Source organism: Balaenoptera ricei, chromosome 15 (assembly GCF_028023285.1).
Source record: "Balaenoptera ricei isolate mBalRic1 chromosome 15, mBalRic1.hap2, whole genome shotgun sequence".
Lineage (NCBI taxonomy): Eukaryota > Metazoa > Chordata > Mammalia > Artiodactyla > Balaenopteridae > Balaenoptera > Balaenoptera ricei.
This window is the reverse complement of record NC_082653.1, coordinates 18,433,362-18,454,447: the sequence shown is the minus strand read 5'-3', so window position 1 is coordinate 18,454,447 and position 21,086 is coordinate 18,433,362. Positions and strand designations below refer to the sequence as shown.

General features: G+C 41.3%; 1 long non-coding RNA gene across 10 annotated transcripts in view; it reads left to right on the top strand.

Moving 5' to 3' along the window:
* Window positions 1-534: 534 nt before the first annotated feature.
* Window positions 535-21,086, top strand: part of LOC132348764 (uncharacterized) — a 271,302-nt gene continuing 250,750 nt past the window's right edge. For all 10 annotated transcript variants that reach the window (XR_009497553.1, XR_009497547.1, XR_009497550.1 and 7 more), the window contains exons 1-2: window positions 535-670; window positions 1,090-1,189. This is a non-coding gene — a long non-coding RNA (uncharacterized LOC132348764). The remainder of the gene's footprint in view (window positions 671-1,089; window positions 1,190-21,086) is intronic.

Sequence of the window (21,086 nt, the reverse complement as noted above, 5' to 3'; positions counted from 1 at the left end):
TTTCCATATTTGTATGTTCCTTCTCTGACAGTGAGAAACCTGGCTTGCCTTATGCCCAATCTGGTCACTTCTTTTCCCAGCTCCCCTGTGTGCCACCAGCCTCCTGATTATAAAGACCAGCTCCTCTGCCTTGATTCCTACACATGTCACCCTTATGGGTTGTGTCCTCCCCCATTTCACTGTGGCCTTGCTGGACAACCCCTCTCCAGCACCGCCCCCCGCCCCCGCCGCCCCAGTCCCAACAGGCATGGCGTGAGCCCAGACCCCAATTTCTCAGTGGTCATGCAGGCTAAGTGAGCACCCTGACTCCAGACCCCCTCGCTGTTACTGCCAGGTGTTTATTTTTCACTCACATAACAGTCGTGGGCAGATGGAGAGTTCCATGGTGTTGGAGGAGGTCAGGAAGAGGATATGACCGCAGGTTGACTTGTGAGCTGGACCAGGGCAATCAGAGGCTCCTCCCCCCTCCCCCCTCCGTCCTTGGAATGTAAGTTCCGCCAGCCACTCCCACTCTGGGAGCCATTTTCAAGGACGCAGCCCTCAGAGAGTAAGGTGTTGAGACCATCTGGACGGTGTACGTGGCTGAACCCCATTAAGGCCTCTATTTAAACATTTAAGATTCTGATGGGCGGGTGCAGAGAACTTGCGGCGCTGGAGACAAGCCTCCTAAGTAAGTTTCCTTGCTTATTAAATCTGCTACCTAACAATCTGGAGTGGCCACCTCCTTCTGCGGTCTCTCCTTGTATGCGGACCAGTTTCAGATTTCACCTGCGAATCTCCCGAGGTTCTGGACCAACAGAAATTAATTACACAGATAGCTTGAATTCGACAGGTGAAATCACAGCCCGCTACTCTCACTCCTCTTCCTGGACTTTCCTGTCCGCAGCCTTATTCTGTTTAGAGAAATCCCATCTTAGTGACACTGAGGTTTTCAGGTGGCTCTGGTTCACTTTTTACTGCAAACTTCCCATCTTTCCCTGTCCCCATCTCCTTTAATGGGAGAGACTCTTTAATCTGACCAATCCCCCATGCAGGGTGGTTGTGTGTGGACTGCTGCCTTTAAAATTGCCTTTTAACTTTCTCTTCCAGGTTTAGGCAGCATGGAACAGTATTACCAAGATGGGATTTGGAGTGGCAGAGTTCTGGGTTCAAATTCCAGCAGCACTGCTTCCTGGCTGTGTGACCCTGGGTGAGTCATTTCCCTCTTCTGAACCTTGTTTCCTTCTACTTCATAAGGTGGTGGTTAGGATTAGATAATATAAGTCTACTTCATAAGGTGGTGGTTAGGATTAGATAATATAATATGTAGAAAGTGCTCAATTCAATTCAATGCTGGCAGTTGCTCTCTTGCTCCTTTGTTGGTCCGCTTGTTCTAATAAGGATGTTGGAATGTGCCATCCACATAGTAAACGTTTTAATATGTTGTCCAAATGCAATGGATTAAAAATTATGCTGAAAGCCCTCCCCTCACCTTGGCTGCCAGTAACTGACCTGTCCACCCATGAGCATGCGCTCACCTGAACATGGGCAGGAATCTGCACCAGCCACCCTCCTTCTGAGCATTGCACCGGCAGGCAGCCCAGACTTTAGCTGCGGAGCAGTAGAGCAGCCGGTGTCTCCGGAGCCCCCAAGCAGGGCCAGCATCAGAGATGAGGGGTCTTTTAATTGAGACTCTGGCCGTGAAGAAGATCTCATTATAAGGCAGACCTGGAGCAAGTGTTTGAAGGTTTGGGGAGGGCAGGGTACTCCTGTTGGGAAAACCACTCTTGCCTGTCAGGACTCGGCTCTGACAGGTACCAAGGAGGCTGTCAAAACTCCCTCTGAACTGGAACTTGGACCCAAGGACCAGTGTTTCCTGGTAACCAACCGCCCATGCAGGTCTAACTCCCTGGCTCCCTCCTTGGAGCTGGTGCCCGTGTCTCCCCTTCCTGTTCACCCCCCTTTAACCTGGGGGCAGGGTGGAGAGAGAGGACTTGGGGAGTCCCAACCCTTACTGGAGTATCAGCACATGCTGGCTAAGGCTGGAAGTTACATGCACCCTCCGATGCTGCCCATGAGATACTCAGAGATCGTGGATTGATTTTTAGATGATGGACCATTTAATGGGCCTCCTCAGGTGTGAGTGGGAAAACTCAGGACCACTGGATTTGATCCTGGCTTAATGGGGTGGTTTGGGCTGATGACTCACCTTTCTTCCATGCTGGGGGCTTCTGTGCAGAGAAAGCAGCAGGCAAATTAACCTCATAGGCTGACTTGAAATTACCGTGGCCACTGACAGTTACACTGAGCTGAGTGAAAAGGCAGGCCCTTGTTGCCTTGTGCACCTGGTGGTGTTGGTATGGAAACCAGAATTCTGCTATCCCTCTGGTTCCCTGGGGGCAGGAGGTGTCCGCTGGGAGTAGAGGGGCCAGGCCAGACTGGGGGTGTGCAGGTAAAGAGGTAGAAAACACGAGCTTTGGTAGGTGAGGTTAGGAGATGAGCTGGGAAAATCCCACTTCCTGAGGTGGAGACTCAGTCTCCATTCTCAGCTGGGCTCAGACTTGAGCCGCCAGGAACCCTTCCTTCTGGAGATGTTCCCCTCCCCGGGGTTCGGAGCTGGCTGGGGCCAGGGTGGTGTCTTATGTATTCCCTCAGCAGAAATCAACAGTTTAGCTTAGCCGAGAAAGCTCCTAGCAGAATGGGGTCCTGGCTGACTTCAACCCTCAAATAAGTCTGCGGCAACACAGAGCAGCAGCAGGACTTGTGAGCTGGTTCTGCTCTGACTTGTACACGTTTGGACCTCTCATGTTTCCCTGACATGAAAAATGGCATGAATGATGATAATACTACTCCCATTTACCTACAAGGCTCTTTTGAGGGTGAAAAATAATAATGACCTGTGGAAACATTTTATAGTCTTTGCTGCCTTCAGACTCAGGAGGCTTGGTGGACCTCCGCTTCAGGGAACAGTGGCTGGTGGTGGCCCCTGCTTCTAGTGTAAAATGCAAGGGTCTAATCTGGAGACCTAAGGCTGGCTTGATGCATCTTCTGTTTCCTGCTTTCTCTATTTCTCTGTGTTATCGTAGGTCAGCTCCCCTGGCCCCAATTAAATTGTCAACTCTGTCTGAGGTGGGGACCATATCTCATTCGTTTCTGCAGCTTGGTTCTTCCTCCTGCCCCTCACTCTTTCCTACCCTGTGCCCTTTCTGGGGCAAGCACAGAACTTTGGGGGTTCTTTGGGGGTGGACAGTTCATGAACTTCAGGAGCTGTCAGAAGCACTGGGCGGTGGTGGTGGTGGTGTGGGGGAGGGGAGTGTGTGTTAGAACTTGATCCCTGGTAGGAATGCAATGATTATTACTTGCATCTGTGGCATTTTAAAATCTAACCAAGATTTATAATTATCTCAATGTCTCTGGCTCTTGTCTCTTTTGAGGGGGCCTCCCAGGAGCAGACCCTGAGAGGATTCGAGGCCAAGGAGTGTGTTTAGGAGGTGATCCCAGAAGCACCAGTAGGGGAGGGAAAGCGGGACGGGGGGTGGGGGGAAAGATGGCAGTAAAGGGTGCAGGGCTGAGAAAATTACCACTGTGGGCAGCTGGGGCTCGGCCCTGCTGGGGATCTTTGGGAGCCAGTGCAGAACAAGCCTCATTGTTGCTCTCCCTCCCCCAAGGAACAAGGGAGCTGGGGTAGTTATCTCTTAATGCCCATCAGTGTTGGAGGAGGTCATTGAGAGGACGTGACTGCAGGTTGACCCTTAAGCTGGACCCAGGCAATTAGAGGCTCCTCACCCCTCCCCTGTCCTTGGAATGTGTGTTCTGCCCACTGTTCCCACAATGGGAGCTGTTCCAAGGACACAGCCTTGAGAGAGTAGTGTGCGTTTAGATCATCTGAATGGTTGTGTGTGACTGAACCCTGCTAAGACCTCGACATAAGCTTTAAGATTCTGGTGGGTGGGGAAGGAGATCCACTATCTTGCCGTGCACAGGACAAGTCTCGTATATAAGTTCCCTTGCCACCTGCCAGTCTGGGGTGGTCTCTCCTTACCCTCTGTGTACAAGGACTAGTTGCAGATTTCACCCTGGAAGCTCCCGAGTTTGCAAACCTACAGTCAGGTCAAGGGCTGTTGGAGACATTAAGTCCCTGGACTGGGCTGTAGTTCATGAACTTCAGGGGCTGTCAGAAGCACTCGGCGGTGGTGGTGGTGGTGTGGGGGAGGGGAGTGTGTGTTAAAAGTGCAGATTCAGGCTTCCAACCTGGAGGTGTCTAACTTGGGAGACATAAGGGGGCCTGGAAATCTGCATTTCTAAGAACACCCCCACCCCCATCCCCGCAGGTGATTCTGATGACTCTTCTTTAAGACAGAACGGGCATTTGTCTAGAGCGCTTTGCTTCGAGCAATGGTCAGCAAACGTTCTCTGTAAAGGAATGTGTAGTGAAGATACTAGGTCACGTGGTCTCTGCGGCCGCTACTCAACTCTGCTATTGCCATGTACAAGCAGCCACAGACAATATGTAAACAAGTGGGTGTAGCTGTGCTACAATCAGGCTTTATTTACGAAAACAGGGGGCAGGCTGGATTGGGTCTGTGGGTCCTGGTTTGCCAATCCTAGTCTAGAGGAAAGAACATGGACTTCAGAATTAGACTCCAGTTTGCCTCCTGGCTTTGCTGCCAATCAGCTGTGCAGTTTCTAGGTGAGTCACGGTTTCTCTGATGCTCACGTTCCTCATCTGGATAATGCAGATGATAATTCCCAACTCTCCGAGTTGTTTTGAGGATAAATAGCATATACAGAATTCCTGCTATATTGAGGGGCTTAACTATGGCAGATTTCCCTATCTCCCCCTCCACTTCCCCCATGCCTGAAAGCCCATGGCTGATTTGCTTGGTGGGTAACTCACCAGGTGAACAAGGCTGAATTTGTAAGCTTAGACCCAGGTGATTCCTCATAACTCTGCCAGACTCCAGGGCCACTGAGATGACCCCCTTGGTCCAGGCCATCAGTTCAGATCTGAGGTGAATGGCAGGCAGAGAAGCTACAGGTGAGAAGGAAGTCTGATGATGCCTGGATCTGAGCCACACACTGTTTTACAAGCGTCTCAACCCCTCAGTTTGACTCTGAGCTGCCCAGACAAGTGGGAAGGCATGTCAGTGACATGAACCACAGGAACCATGGAGGAAACCCAAACCAGCCCCTCAGGAGAGTTACACTGCTCGTCCCGATAATGAAGGCATGGTGGATAAGGCCCCTAAGCCCTATCATCAGATCCAAGACAATACTGGATTTCATGGGCTTTTTCTTAAGTCCCATAGGATAGGAAAGTGGGCTGGATGCCAAAGTGAAGTTCAATAAAAGCAATTCTTTGAGGGCCAAATCAGCATGGTCCTTTCATTCTCTGGTGATGTGGCCTAACTCAAGGGCGGCACTTAGAATACCAGGAGGATAGAATGGGTGCTGTAGCCTTCAGACGCTCTTCCACAAATACTGAGCTCTTGATAATGACTGAGTGGCAGTGAGTTGGAAGTCAATTATTTGGGAAGTGACGATTTTATGAAGCTTATTAAGGACAGAGCTGTGTGCTTTTGACTGTCCACTGGGCTGGGGCAGCCTGATGAACCCTAATGAAGGTGCAGGATCTTTTCAAGGATCCAGGCCTAAATAAAAGGCCGGCCCCCTCCCTAGTGAGGTAAGCCTAGGACATTCCTATTGGCAGGGTCAAGGGTCTTAGACCACCCTTATAATTTTACGTGATTTTAAACATGGGGCTTATGAAATGTCCAATTCAGACATAAGAGATTTCAAAACATCTAACTTTAAACAAAATAACTTTCTAGGGAATCTTCCAGGATAAACTGGTTTTGAAATATGTAAATGCGTTGACTTGTATGAGTTGCGTTGACTTGTATGAGTTAACTTTTAGTATGTAACAAACTACCCAATACTTTAGTGTCTAAAATTGACAAGCATTTACTTAGCTCACAGTTTACAGGTATGCAGGGCCCAGTGAGCCTTTCTTCTGGTCTCTGCTGGGCTCAGTCATATGTCTGCAGTTGACTGCTAGGCTGGCTGGGAGCCAGCTGGTCTGGGATGGCTTCAGTTGGGATGCTTTCTCTTGTTTCACGTGGTCTCTTATCCTCCAGCGGGCTGAGTGTTGCTCACACGGGGTCTGGTTAGGGTTCCAATAAGAAACTATGAAGTCTTGAGACCTTGCCTTGGAATTGGCACAGCATCACTTCTGCCATGTTCTTTTATTTCATTTTTTAAATTGAAATGTTTATTTTGAGATAATTGTAGATTTATACGCAGTTGCAAGAAATAATACAGAGAGATCCGTGAACACTTTATCCAGTTTCCCATGGTAATGGCTTACAAAAGTACAGTATAATGCTACAACCAGGATACTGACCTTGATACATGTCTAACACCACAAAGATCCATCCATTTTTTTCTCTTTTTTAAATTGAAGTATAGTTGATGTACAATATTATATGTTACAGGTGTACAATAGAGTGATTCACAGTTTTAAAGGTTATACTCCATTTATAGTTATTGTAAAATATCAGCTATACTCACCGTGTTGTACAATATATCCTTGTAGTTTATTAATCCCCTCCCCCTCCCCCTATTCTGCCCCTCCCCCCTTCTTTCTCCCCACTGGTAAGAACTAGTTTGTTTCCTGTATCTGTGAGTCTGTTTCTTTTTTGTTATATTCACTAGTTTGTTGTATTTTTTTAGATTATACATATGAGTGATATTATATAATATTTGTCTTTCTCCATCTGACTTATTTCACTTAGCATAATGTCCTCCAAGTCCATCTATGTTGCTGCAAATGGCAAAATTTCATTCTTTTTTTATGGCTGAGTAATATTCCATTGTATATATAACCACATTTTCTTTATGCATTCATCTGTTGATGGACACTTAGGTTGCTTCCGTATCTTGGCAATTTTAAATAATGCTGCTATGAACGTTGGGGTGCATGTATCTTTTTGAGTTAGTATTTTTGTTTCTTTCAAAGATCCATTTATTTTATAACCATGTCCACTTCCCTCCTTCCCTCATCCCTTCCTTTATCCCTGGCAACCACTGATCTGTTCTCACTTTCTGTAATTTTGTCATTTTAAGAATGTTATATAAATGGAACCATAAATTATGTAATACTTTGGGATTGACTTTATGCACTGAGTATAATTCTCTAGAGAGTCATTAAGGTTGTTGCATGAATTAATAATTTATTCATTGTTATTGTTTTATTTTTTTACTATTTTTATTTATTTTTTAACATCTTTATTGGAGTATCATTGCTTTACAATGGTGTGTTAGTTTCTGCTTTATAACAAAGCGAATCAGCTATACATATACATATATCACCATATCTCCTCCCTCTTGCATCTCCCTCCTATCCTCCCTATCCCACCCCTCTAGGTGGTCACAAAGCACCAAGCTGATCTCCCTGTGCTATGCAGCGCTTCCCACTAGCTATCTATTTTACATTTGGTAGTATATATAAGTCCATGTCACTGCCACTCTCTCACTTCGTCCCAGCTTACCCTTCCCCCTCCCTGTGTCCTCAAATTGATTCTCTATGTCTGTGTCTTTATTCCTGTCCTGCCCGTAGGTTCTTCATAACCATTTTTTTTTTTTAGATTCCATATATATGTGTTAGCATATGGTATTTGTTTTTCTCTTTCTGACTTAACTTCACTCTGTATGACAGACTCTAGGTCCATCCACCTCACTACAAATAACTCAATTTTGTTTCTTTTTATGGCTGAGTAATATTACATTATATGTATGTGCCACATCTTCTTTATCCATTCATCTGTCTATGGACACTTAAGTTGCTTCCGTGTCCTGGCTATTGTAAATAGAGCTGCAATGAACATTGTGGTACATGACTTTTTTTGAATTATAGTTTTCTCAGGGTATATGCCCAGTACTGGGATTGCTGCATCATATGGAATTCTATTTTTTGTTTTTTAAGGAACCTCCATACTGTTCTCCATAGTGGCTGTATCAATTTACATTCCCACCAACAGTGCAAGAGGGTTCCCTTTTCTCCACACCCTCTCCAGCATTTATTGTTTCTAGATTTTTTGATGATGGCCATTCTGACTGGTGTGAGGTGATATCTCATTGTAGTTTTGATTTGCATTTCTCTAATGATTAATGATGTTGAGCATTCTTTCATGTGTCTGTTGGCAATCTGTATATCTTCCTTGGAGAAATGTCTATTTAGGTCTTCTCCCTATTTTTGGATTGGGTTGTTTGTTTTTTTCATATTGAGTTGCATGAGCTACTTGTAAATTTTGGAGATTAATCCTTTGTCAGTTGCTTCATTTGCAAATATTTTCTCCCATTCTGAGGGTTGTCTTTTCGTCTTGTTTATGGTTTCCTTTGCTGTGCAAAAGCTTTTAAGTTTCATTAGATCCCATTTGTTTATTTTTGTTTTTATTTCCATTTCTCTAGGAGGTGGGTCAAAAAGGATCTTGCTGTGATTTATGTCATAGAGTGTTCTGCCTATGTTTTCCTCTAAGAGATTGATAGTGTCTGGCCTTACATTTAGGTCTTTAATCCATTCTGAGTTTATTTTTGTGTATGGTGTTAGGGAGTGTTCTAATTTCACTCTTTTACGTATAGCTGTCCAGTTTTCCCAGCACCACTTATTGAAGAGGCTGTCTTTTCGCCATTGTCTATTCTTGCCTCCTTTATCAAAAATAAGGTGACCATATGTGTGTCGGTTTATCTCTGGGCTTTGTATCCTGTTCCATTGATCTATATTTCTGTTTTTGTGTCAGTACCATACTGTCTTGATTACTGTAGCTTTGTAGTATAGTCTGAAGTCTGGGCACCTTATTCCTCCAACTCCGTTTTTCTTTCTCAAGATTGCTTTGGCTATTCAGGGTCTTTTGTGTTTCCATACAAATTGTGAAATTTTTTGCTCTAGTTCTGTGAAAAATGCCACTGATAGTTTGACAGGGATTGCATTGAATCTGTAGATTGCTTTGGGTAGTATAGTCATTTTCACAATGTTGATTCTTCCAATCCAACAACATGGTATATCTCTCCATCTGTTTGTATCATCTTTAATTTCTTTCATCAGTGTCTTATAGTTTTCTGCATGCAGTAAATGGGAGTGTTTCCCATTTACTATTATTAATTTCTCTTTCAGATTTTTCATCATTAGTGTATAGGAATGCAAGAGATTTCTGTGCATTAATTTTGTATCCTGCTATGCTACCAAATTCACTGATTAGCTCTAGTAGTTTTCTGGTAGCATCTTTAGGATTCTTTATGTATAGTAGCATGTCATCTGCAAACAGTGACAGCTTTACTTCTTCTTTTCTGATTTGGATTCCTTTTATTTCTTGATCTTCTCTGATTGCTGTGGCTAAAACTTCCAAAACTATGTTGAATAATAGTGGTGAGAGTGGGCAACCTTGTCTTGTGTCTGATTTTAGAGGAAATGGCTTCAGTTTTTCACCATTGAGAATGATGTTGGCTGTGGGTTTGTCATATATGGCCTTTATTATGTTGAGGTAGGTTCCCTCTATGCCTACTTTCTGGAGAGTTTTTAATCATAAATGGGTGTTGAATTTTGTCGAAAGCTTTTTCTGCATCTATTGAGATGATCATATGGTTTTTATCCTTCAATTTGTTAATATGGTGTATCACATTGATTTGTGTATATTGAAGAATCCTTGCATTCCTGGGATAAACCCCACTGGATCATGGTGTATGATTCTTTTAATGTGCTGTTAGATTCTGTTTGCTAGTATTTTGTTGAGGATTTTTATATCTATGTTCATCAGTGATATTGGCCTGTAGTTTTCTTTCTTTGTGACACCTTTGTCTGGTTTTGGTATCAGGGGGATGGTGGCCTCGTAGAATGAGTTTGGGAGTGTTTCTCCCTCTGCTATATTTTGGAAGAGTTTGAGAAGGATCGGTGTTATCTCTTCTCTAAATGTTTGATACAATTCACCTGTGAAGCCATCTGGTCTTGGGCTTTTGTTTGTTGGAAGATTTATAATCACAGTCTCAATTTCAGTGCTTGTGATTGATCTGTTTATATCTTCTATTTCTTCCTGGTTCAATCTTGGAAGGTTGTGCTTTTCTACGAATTTGTCCATTTCTTCCAGGTTGTCCAATTTTTGGCATATAGCTGCTTGTAATAATCTCTCCTGATGCTTTGTATTTCTGCAGTGTCTGTTGTAACTTCTCCTTTTTCATTTCTAATTCTATTGATTTGAGTCTTCTCCCTTTTTTTCTTGATGAGTCTGGCTTATGGTTTATCAATTTTGTTTATCTTCTCAAAGAACCAGCTTTCAGTTTTATTGATCTTTGCCATTGTTTCCTTCTTTTCTTTTTCATTTATTTCTGATCTGATCGTTATGATTTCTTTCCTTCTGCTAACTTTGGGGTTTTTTGTTCTTCTTTCTCTAATTGCTTTAGGTGTAAGGTTAGGTTATTTATTTGAGATGTTTCTTGTTTCTTGAGGTAGTATTGTATTGCTATAAACTTCCCTCTTAGACCTGCTTTTGCTGCCTCCCATAGGTTTTGGGTCATTTGTTTCTAGGTATTTTTTGATTCCCTCTTTGATTTCTTCAGTGATCTCTTGGTTATTAAGTAGTGTATTGTTTAGCCTCCATGTGTTTGTATGTTTTACAGATTGTTTTCCCCTGTAATTGATATCTAGTCTCATAACATTGTTGTCGGAAAAGATACCTGATACTATTTCAATTTTCTTAAATTTACCAAGGCTTGATTTGTGACCCAAGATATGATCTATCCTGGAAAATGTTCCATGAGCACTTGAGAAGAAAGTGTATTCTGTTGTTTTGGATGGAATGTCCTATAAATATCAATTAAGTCCATCTTGTTTAATGTATCATTTAAAGCTTGTGTTTCCTTATTTATTTTCATTTTGGATGATATGTCCATTGGTGAAAGTGGGGTGTTAAAGTCCCCTACTATGATTGTGTTACTGTTGATTTCCCCTTTTATGGTTGTTAGCATTTACCTTATGTATTGAGGTGCTCCTATGTTGGGTGCATAAATATTTACCATTGTTACAGCTTCTTCTTGGATTGATCCCTTGATCATTATGTAATGTCCTTCTTTGTCTCTTGTAATAGTCTTTGTTTTAAAGTCTATTTTGTCTGATATGAGAATTGCTACTCCGTCTTTCTTTTGATTTCCATTTGCATGGAATATCTTTTTCCATCCCCTCACTTTCAGTCTGTATGTGTCCCTAGGTCTGAAGTGTGTCTCTTGTAGACAACATATATATGGGTCTTATTTTTGTATCTATTCAGCCAGTCTATGTCTTTTGGTTGGAGTGTTTAATCCATTTACATTTAAGGTAGTTATTGCTATGTATGTTCCTATTACCATTTTCTTAATTGTTTTGTGTTTGTTATTATAGATCTTTTCCTTCTCTTGTGTTTCCTGCCTAGAGAGGTTCCTTTAACATTTGTTATAAAGCTGGTTTGGTGGTGCTGAATTCTTTTAGCTTTTGCTTGCCTCTAAAGGTTTTAATTTCTCCATCAAATCTGAATGAGATCCTTGCCTGGTAGAGTGATCTCGGTTGTAGGTTTTTCCCTTTCATCACTTTAAATATGTCTTGCCACTGTCTTCTGGCTTGCAGAGTTTCTGCTGAAAGATCAGTTGTTAACCTTATGGGGATTCCCTTATATGTTATTTGGTGTTTTTCCCTTGCTGCTTTTAATATTTTTTCTTTGTATTTAATTTTTGATAGTTTGATTAATATGTGTCTTGGTGTGTTATTCTTTGTTATTGTTGAGTAGTATTCCATGGTATGGATGTATCACAGTTTGTATAGCTGTTGACCCATTGAAGGACCTCTGGGTTGTTTCCAATTTTTGTCTATCATAAATAAAACCTCCATAAACTTTTGCGTGTATATTTTTATGTGAATGTAAGTTTTTACTTCTCCTGGATTAATGCCCAGGTGTATAATTGCTAGGTTGTATGGCAGTTACATGTTCAGTTTTTTTTTTTCCAAGAAACTGCCAAAGACATGTAGGATTCCCATGTAGAATCTATTGACACCCAAGTTCCCTTCCCACATTCCTTTGATAAATGCAAGGTGCCAGGCCAACCTAGATTCAAAGAGTGAAAGAATGGACTCTATCCCTTGATGATAGAGCTTCAAAGTGACACTGAAAAATGATGTGGATACAGGGAGGAAATTATTGTGATCCCTTGCTTTAATGATTCTGGTTATTAGTGGGAATAACTACCAAAAGCTATTGGTAGTTACCAAAAGAATGGCTTTGATTTGGAACAGTTGATATTAAGTTATTTCTACTGTCAGTGATTTCATAGCAGGGACAGTTGTACAATAAGCGCTCTTAGTATGGTGACATCGAAACCATATTATCAATTTACAAGAGAATGTCTATCTTTTTGCCCTCGGTAGCTAGTAGATATATGTCTATCTCACCCAAAGGCAGATTTAAATTACTGAAATACAAGTCAAAAAGAAAGATGGCAAGACCATATCCTGTTTTGTTCCCCAGTGAAAATTATACTCATTCTATTGACCCGACCCTTATATTGATAGTATTAGAGACTGATTCTACATGAGCAGAAATAACTAGAGATATATACTAATCTTATGTAGTCTATGGCCAGTTCCTATATACAGAGGAAAGGGCAACAAAAACTGCAAACAGTCATATGTTATATTACCAGATTTCCCAAAGGGTGGTCTTACCAGATTTCTGTAATAGGTGTTAAAGAGTATAGTCAATGTAGAATAAATGGACTCAGTGATTATGTCTCATAAGAATATTGGCCTGCAAAGATGATAGGGGCCTATCTTTTCAAGGGTAAGAAAAGTAAAGTAGATTGGTAAGAGTGAGTTTTCTAATCAGAGCAGCCTCAAATGGTCCTGGAAGCAAGAGATATTCCATAAGTATTTTTCAGAGTTTTAGTATTTCAATCAATTTTATTTTGTGAAGGAATATAGTGAGGAAACAGGCAGATAGAACACCTGGGTCAGAAGTTCAAGGCACTCGACTTTGTTTTTAAAGGAAAGCGTCACCCACTGTTTTGGCTTCCATGTCTCTTGCATTAAAAACCCATCTTGGGTTATCGTGACACAGGTTTCCCATTGTGCCTATTTAGGACCCCACGTTCTGCTTTTTCCTGCTCTCCAAGTGTAGCTCTCTTCTCTTCCCAAGATGCATGCACTTCCATGAGTGTGTGCTTTCTTTCCTTTTCTTTTTATAAAACGATTTGATTTAAGTTCAAAAGAGCACAATTCAGTTTCACTCTTTATGACCAGAAAAATAATTTTGAATCTTATGGCATAAATATCCATATATTAGTTATACACAGGAAACATAACCTTACAAAATGTATCTGCCAAGTAAAAAGTATCAATTGTTGTAGCTGTTATCATTAACATATACCACTTGTTGTGAATCTATTCTACGCTCATTACTATTCTCTTAAAAATTTTTATTGAAATATAACTGAATTATAATATTATAGTAGTTTCAAGTATAAACATAATAATTCCATATTTTTATAGATTACACTCCATACAAAGTTATTATAAAATGTTGACTATGTACCCTGTGCTCTACATTATATCCTTGTAATTTATTTATTTTATACCTAGTAGTTTGTACCTCTTAATACCCTTGACCTATTTCCCGCCCCTCCCCCCCCCCCACTCCCCTGAGGTAACCGGTAGTTTGGTCTCTGTATCTGTGAATCTGTTTCTGTTTGTTATGTTTGTTCATTTGTTTTGTTTTTTAGTTTCCACATATAAGTGAAAACATGCAGTATCTGTCTTTCTCTGTCTGACTTATTTCACTTAGACATAATACCCTCTAGGTCAATGCACATTGTCGCAAATGGCAAATTTTCATTTTTTATGATTGAGTAGTATTCCATTGCATGTATATGTATATATACATACCACATCTTCTTAATCCATTCATCTGTTGATGGACACTTGCTTGCATATCTTGGCTATTGTAAATAATGCTGCTATGAACATTGCAGTGTATATATCTTTTTGAATGGGTGTTTTTGTTTTCTTTGGATAAATACCCAGGAGTGGAATTGCTGGATTGTATGGTAGTTATATTTTTAATTTTTTGAGGAACTTCCATACTGTTTTACATAGTGGCTGTACCAATTTACATTCCCACCAACAGTGCACAAGTGTTCCTTTTTCTCCATATCTTCACAAACACTTCTTATTTGTAGTCTTTTTGACAGTAGCCATTCTGAAAGGTGTGAGCTGATATCTCATTATGGTTTTGATTTGAATTTCCCTGATGATTAGTGATGTTGAACATCTTTTCATGTGCCTGTTGGCCATCTGCATGTCTTTGGAAAAGTGCTTATTCAGGTTGTCTGCCTATTTTTTAAATTGGATTTTTTTTTTGTTATTGAGTTTTATGAGTTCTTTATGTATTTTGGATATTAACCCTTTATCAGCTATATCACTTATAAATATCTTTTCCCATTCAGTATCTTGCCTGTCTGTTTTGTTTATGGTTTCCTTCACTGTGCAAAAGCTTTTATATTTGATTAGGTCCCATTGTTTATTTTTGCTGTTGTTGCCCTTGCCTGAGGAGGCAGATCCAATAAATACTACTAAGACCAACGTTAAAGATCGTACTGCCTATGTTTTCTTCTAGGAGTTTTATGGTTTCAAGTCTTATATTTAAATCTTTAATTTGTTTTAAGTTAATTTTTATATATGGTATGGGAAAACTTCCAGTTTCATTCTTTTACATGTAGCTGTCCAGTTTTCCCAGCACCATTTATTGAAGAGACTCTCTTTTCCCCATTGTATATTTTTGCCTCCTTTGTTGTAGATTAATTGACCATATGTTCATAGGTTTATTTCTGGGCTCTCTATTGTGTTCCATTGATCTATGTATCTGTTTTTGTGTCAGTGCCATACTGTTTTGATTACTGTAGCTTTGTAGTATAGTCTGAAGTCAGGGAGGGTGATACCTCCAGCTTTGTTCTTTTTACTCAAGATTGCTTTGGCTATTTATTGTGGTTCTATACAAATTTTAGGATTATTTGTTCTAATTCTGCGAGAAATGCCATTGGTAGTTTAATAGGGATTGCAGTGAATCTTTATATTGCTTTGGGTAGTATGGACATTTTAACACTATTAATCCTTCTAATCCATGAACACAAGATATATTTCCATTTATCTGTAATGTTTTACTCTCTCCTTTCACATTTTATATTTTGGTATCATATTTTACATCTTTATGTATATCCTTTAACTGTGTATTGTAGTTATAGTTGACTTTACAATTATTGTCCTTTAATTTTTGTACTAGTTTAAGTGGTTGATTCACTGCCTTTGTTGTATATTTACCTTTACCAGTGAGATTTTTTTCCTTCATGCATTTTCTTATTTCTTGTTATGGCCTTTTCTTTTTTGCTTAAAGAAGACCCTTTAATATTTCTTGTAGGGCTGATTTAGTGGTGATGAACTCTTAGTTTTTGCTTGTCTGGGAAACTCTTTATCTTTCCTTCAGTTCTGAATGATAAGCTTGCTGGGTATAGTATCCTTGGTTGTAGGTTTTTCCCCCCACAGCACTTTAAATATATCATGCCACTCTCTTCTGGCTTGCAAAGTTTGTGCTGAATAATCAGGTGATAGCCTATAGGAATTCCCTTGTATGAAACACTGTTTTTCTCTTGCTGCCTTTAAACTTCTCTCTTTATGTTTAACTTTTGCCATTTAAAATATCATATATTTTGGTGTGGGTCTCTTTGGATTCATCTTGTTTGGGACTCTCTGTACTTCTTGGACCTGGATGTCTGTTTCTTTCTTCAGGTTAGGGAAGTTTTCAGCCATTATTTCATCAAAGTAAGTTTTCTGTCCCTTTCTCTCTCTTCTCCTTATGGGACCCCTATAATGTGAATAGTGTGCTTGATGTTGTGTCCTAAAGGTCCCTTAAACTATCCTTATTAAAAAAAGTAAATATAAATATAAATATATATATGTATATATATAAATATAAATATACATAAGTATATATAAAAATACATATATAAATATATATATATATATATATATATATATATATTTTTTTTTTTTTTTTGCTCTTCTGATTGGGTGATTTCCATTTTCCTATCTTCCTGATTGCTTATGCTTTCTTCTGTATCACCTAATCTGCTGTTAATTCCTTCTAGTGTATTTTTCATTTCAGTTATTGTATTCTTTAGCTCTGATTGGTTCTTTTTTATACTTTCTAGTTCTTAGTTGAAGTTCTCACTGTGTTCCTCTATTCTTTTCCTTAACTCAGTGAGCATTTTTATGACCATTGCTTTGAATTCTTTGTCAGATAAAGTACTTATTTCTGTTTCATTAGGCATGTTTTCTAAGGTTTTATTTTGTTCCTTTCTTTGGAACATATTCCTCTGCCTTCTCATTTTGTTTGACTTTCTCCATCTCTATGAAACTAGGCAAAACAGTTACCTGTGCTGGTCTTAAAGGTGTGCCCTTGTGTGGGATTGTCTCTATGCAGTCTGTGTGTGCCCAGTGGCTTTGGTGGGACAGCTGTATCTGAAGTGAGATGGGCTGTGCTTTCTCCTGGGGTACACTGGCTGCCGTTGACTTGGTGGGGGTTAGGGCTGGAGACTGTGGGGATAGAGCTGGGGCCTGGTGTGAACCAGAACTTCTCCCCTGGCATGATGGAGGTTGCCACCTTGGTAGGGGGTGGGGTCCTTTGTAGGAGTTTGAGGGGCTGGAGCTGAAGCCCAGTATCAGCTGTGGCTTGTCCTCAGCTGGATGATGGTTGTTGCCTTTTCCCTGGGGCAGGTCCAGGGCTTGGGGGGCTGGAGTAGTAGTCCAGAGTGACCCACACCTTCTCCCTGGGAAGATCATGGTCACTGCATCACTGCTTTAGCTGAGGTTAGGGCCGAGAGGCTGGAGCCAGAGCCCAGTGCAGGCTGGGGGTCATGCTGGTCCTGGCAGGCTGACCAGAGCACCAGGTAGTTTTCAATTTGCTACCCCTGCTCTGGGACTGGGAGCAAGCACGTCTGTGTGTGGGCTCTTCAAGAGTGGAGTCTTAGTTTCCCACAGCCCTCCAGTAAGCCCCACAGGTTTTCAAACCAGCCCAGGGAACTTGTCTCACTGTTATTGGACCTCAGGGCTGGGGTGTTCAATGTGGGACTTGAACCCCTCACTTCTTACAGATGATCCCTGAGCCTGTGATATCCCCCTCCTCTTCTGGGTCACCCACCAGAGATGTGGGTCCCAACTAGATCACTTCTCCTCCCCTCCTACCAGACTCTCTGTGGTTCTTTCTTTAGATCGTTAGTTGTGGAAGATCCGTTTTGCTAGTGTTCAGGTTGTTCTCAGAGGGAGTTGCTCTATATGCAGTTGTAGTTTTGATGTATTCGTTGGGGGTGGCAAGCTCAGGGTCTTCCTACTCTGCCATTGGTTCCACCTCCTCCCATGAGTGTTTTCTTACACCTTAGAATGTTCTTTCCCCATTTGTCTTCTTTGCTAAATCCTACTCATTTTCCGGACTCAGTTCATGAGTCATACCCTGAAGGAGCTTTACTGACCCACCATGTGGAGTTAACCCCCTTGTCTTTGTGTCCACCCACCTTGATTTTCCATGGTTGCTTCTGTAGCAGATTGCAGTTATCCATTTTATTAAGCCTGTGTCCCCTTTAATAAAGTGTCTCTTGGGCAAGGATGGGGTCTTCTCCACATTCCTAACACAGTGATGGCTACATGTTTATTGAGTAGCCAAGGATCTCATGGCCTTGATATGGTTTTCCTCTGTAGTGGGTCTGGACCCACGTCCTGCATCTGGATCCAGCATCCTGGAGCTTGTCATTGTAATGCCCCCCACCAGGCTGGGCTTCACAACCAGCCTTCCTTCTGCCCTGTCTCTGTAACCCAGAAAGGGCATGTTCCTTTTAACTTGTAGCAAGAGCTTTACACACATTCTTTTTTTAAAAATTTATTTATTTATGGCTGTGTTGGGTCTTCGTTTCTGTGCGAGGGCTTTCTCTAGTTGCGGCAAGCGGGGGCCACTCTTCATCGCAGTGCGCGGGCCTCCCACTATCGCGGCCTCTCTTGTTGCAGAGCACAGGCTCCAGACGCGCAGGCTCAGCAGTTGTGGCTCACGGGCCCAGTTGCTCCGCGGCATATGGGATCTTCCCAGACCAGGGCTCGAACCCGTGTCCCCTGCATTGGCAGGCAGACTCTCAACCACTGCACCACCAGGGAAGCCCCTACACACATTCTTAATTACATTTTCAGGTCAGTTCCTAGAAGTGGAATTATTGGTTCAAAGTATATGATTAATTTTACAGCTTTTGAAATGTATTGTCAAATTGTCCTCCAGAAAAGTTATTCACTCCTTCCCTTTCTTTGGACACTTGCTCTCACTCCATATTATTTTGAAAAAACCTTTTCCAATTTGTTAAGCAAAACAATGTTCTTTTATTGTTTCCTTACTGTATCCATATAGGTTTTAAGCCAGGCTATTATTTTTATGTGCTAAGTTTCTTTCAGAGAGGATTAATAGACATTGATGTAAAAGCCTTGTCTCCTCTTCCTAATTTTTTTCTGGGCATCTCAGAGTTCCATGAAGGAGGAATCAAGACTGGGCTTCACACCAGGGTCAGTCAGTTCTGTTTGAATCCTCCACTCAATTCTGAGTTGTCATGCAGCATTGGGAGTGGGGTGGGGATCTCTGTTCCCTGTGTTCATGGTTTTCCGGACACAGGTTCTGGGAATTCCTTTATGTCCTGCAATCGTCATGCACCGAGTCTGTTCTGGGCTGAGCTTCCTTGTCTTGTTTGGTGTTAGGAGGAGATTAGAAGTGTCCTCCGCAGGTGGCAAGCAGAACAAAAACTGGAAAAACAAGTGGGATCAATACCTAATATGCAGCCAGCCAGCCTTTTTCAAAGCCTCATCTGTATTGATTTCTGTGGGTGACACTTCCCTTTCTTGGATAATCAGTCCCTTTGTTCATCAGGTGAACAAGTGAGCAGTCTTATTCCTGCTTTGTAGGAACAGGGATGGCTGTTTCACTCTGAGCTGCTGAAAGGAGAGGGAGGGAGGCCCAGAGTGGCCCCTTTGGGCTACATTCTCTGTGCAGTGGCCTGGGTGACCTGGGTATTTCTTTTGGCCTCATTCTTTTTCTAGATTGAAACCTCACATGTCCAGGTGGTGGCGTGGAGCAGAGTGATGTGGCTTAGTGGCAACGTGGAGGAGAAAAAGTCAGTAAGTTCAAAGAAAGATAATGACTTTTATTAAATGCCCACTGTAGCTTCCAGTGAGATAAGCATGATGACTTTCGTTCTACAGACAGAGAGTGTGTTTAGGGAAGATAAGTTACCCCAGGTCACACAACTGGTAGTGTTAAAATTTGAACTCAGATCTGAAGGATACCAAAGTTCCTACACAACACTATATCCTACACCCTTGATCTGAGGACCCCAAATCGAACGTCATGTGGTCAACTACTACCTGGATGAAACTCTTCAGTCTGGGGCATTGATGAGAAACCAGGGATGCATAGGTTTGGGAAAAGGGGACATGTCAACAAGTATTTGAAAGACTATGATATGAAAGAGAAGTTAGAATTCTTTTTGTTCGTTCAAAGGGCAAAATTAGGATGAGAGAGTGGAAGTTACAGGAAGGCAGATTATGCCTCCCTAGAATGAAACATATTCTCAGCAGCTGTATATTTTATTTTATTATTTTATTTGTTTTTAACTTTTAATTTTATATTGGAGTATAGTTGATTAACAATGTTGTGTTAGTTTCAGGTATACAGCAAAGTGATTCGGTTATACATATACATGTATCTATTCTTTTTCAAATTCTTTCCCCGTTTAGGTTGTTACGTAATATTGAGCAGAGTTCCCTGTGCTATACAGCAGGTCCTTGTTGGTTATCCATTTTGTATATATATGGAATCTAATTTAAAAAAATGGTCTGAAGAACCTAGGAGCAGGACAGGAGTAAAGACGCAGATGTAGAGAATGGACCTGAGGACACAGGGAGGGGGAAGGGTAAGCTGGGACGAAGTGAGAGAGTGGCATGGACATATATACACTACCAAATGTAAAATAGATAGCTAGTGGGAAGCAGCTGCATAGCACAGGGAGACCGGCTTGGTGCTGTGTGACCACCTAGAGGGGTGGGATAGGGAGGGTGGGAGGGAGATGAATGAGGGAGGGGATATGGGGATATATATATACGTATAGCTGATTCACTTTGTTATACAGCAGCAACTAACACAACAATGTAAAGCAATTATACTCCAATAAAGATGTTAAAAAAAAAAAAAAAGAACTGCAAGTGATTTTGCAGACTTATAAATGCATGTCTGTGATGAGAGGGAGCATGTGTTTATTTTCTGTTTTCCCGTTTATATTTTATTTGGCTAAAGTATTAATAGGTATTTAGCATTCATTCAATAAATGTTCATAAAGCACCTAAAAAAAATATAGCAGAGTGTACATGTCAATCCCAAACTCCCTAACTATCCCTCCCCTCCCCCCCCACCCTTCCCCCCTGGTAACCATAAGTTCGTTCTCTAGTCTGTGAGTTTGTTTCTGTTTTGTAAATAACTTCATTTGTATTGGTTTTTTTTAAAGGATTCCACATATAAGTGATATCATACAATATTTCTCTTCCTCTGTCTGACTTACTTCACTCAGTATGACAATCTCTAGGTCCATCCATCCATGTTGCTGAAAGTGGCATTATTTCATTCTTTTTTAATGGCTGAGTAACATTCCTTTATATATATATATATATATATATAACATCTTTATCCATTCATCTGTTAATGGACATTTAGGTTGCTTCCATGTCCTGGCTATTGTAAATAGTGTTGCTATGAACATTGGGGTGCATGTATCTCTTTGAATTATGGTTTCCTCCGAATATATGCCCAGGAGTGGGGTTGCTGGATCATACGGCAACTCTATTTTTAGTTTTTTGAGAAACCTCCATACTGTTCTCAATAATGGCTGCATCAATTTACACTCCCAGCAACAGTGTGGGAGGGTTCGCTTTTCTCCACACCCTCTCCAGCATTTGTTATTTAACACAT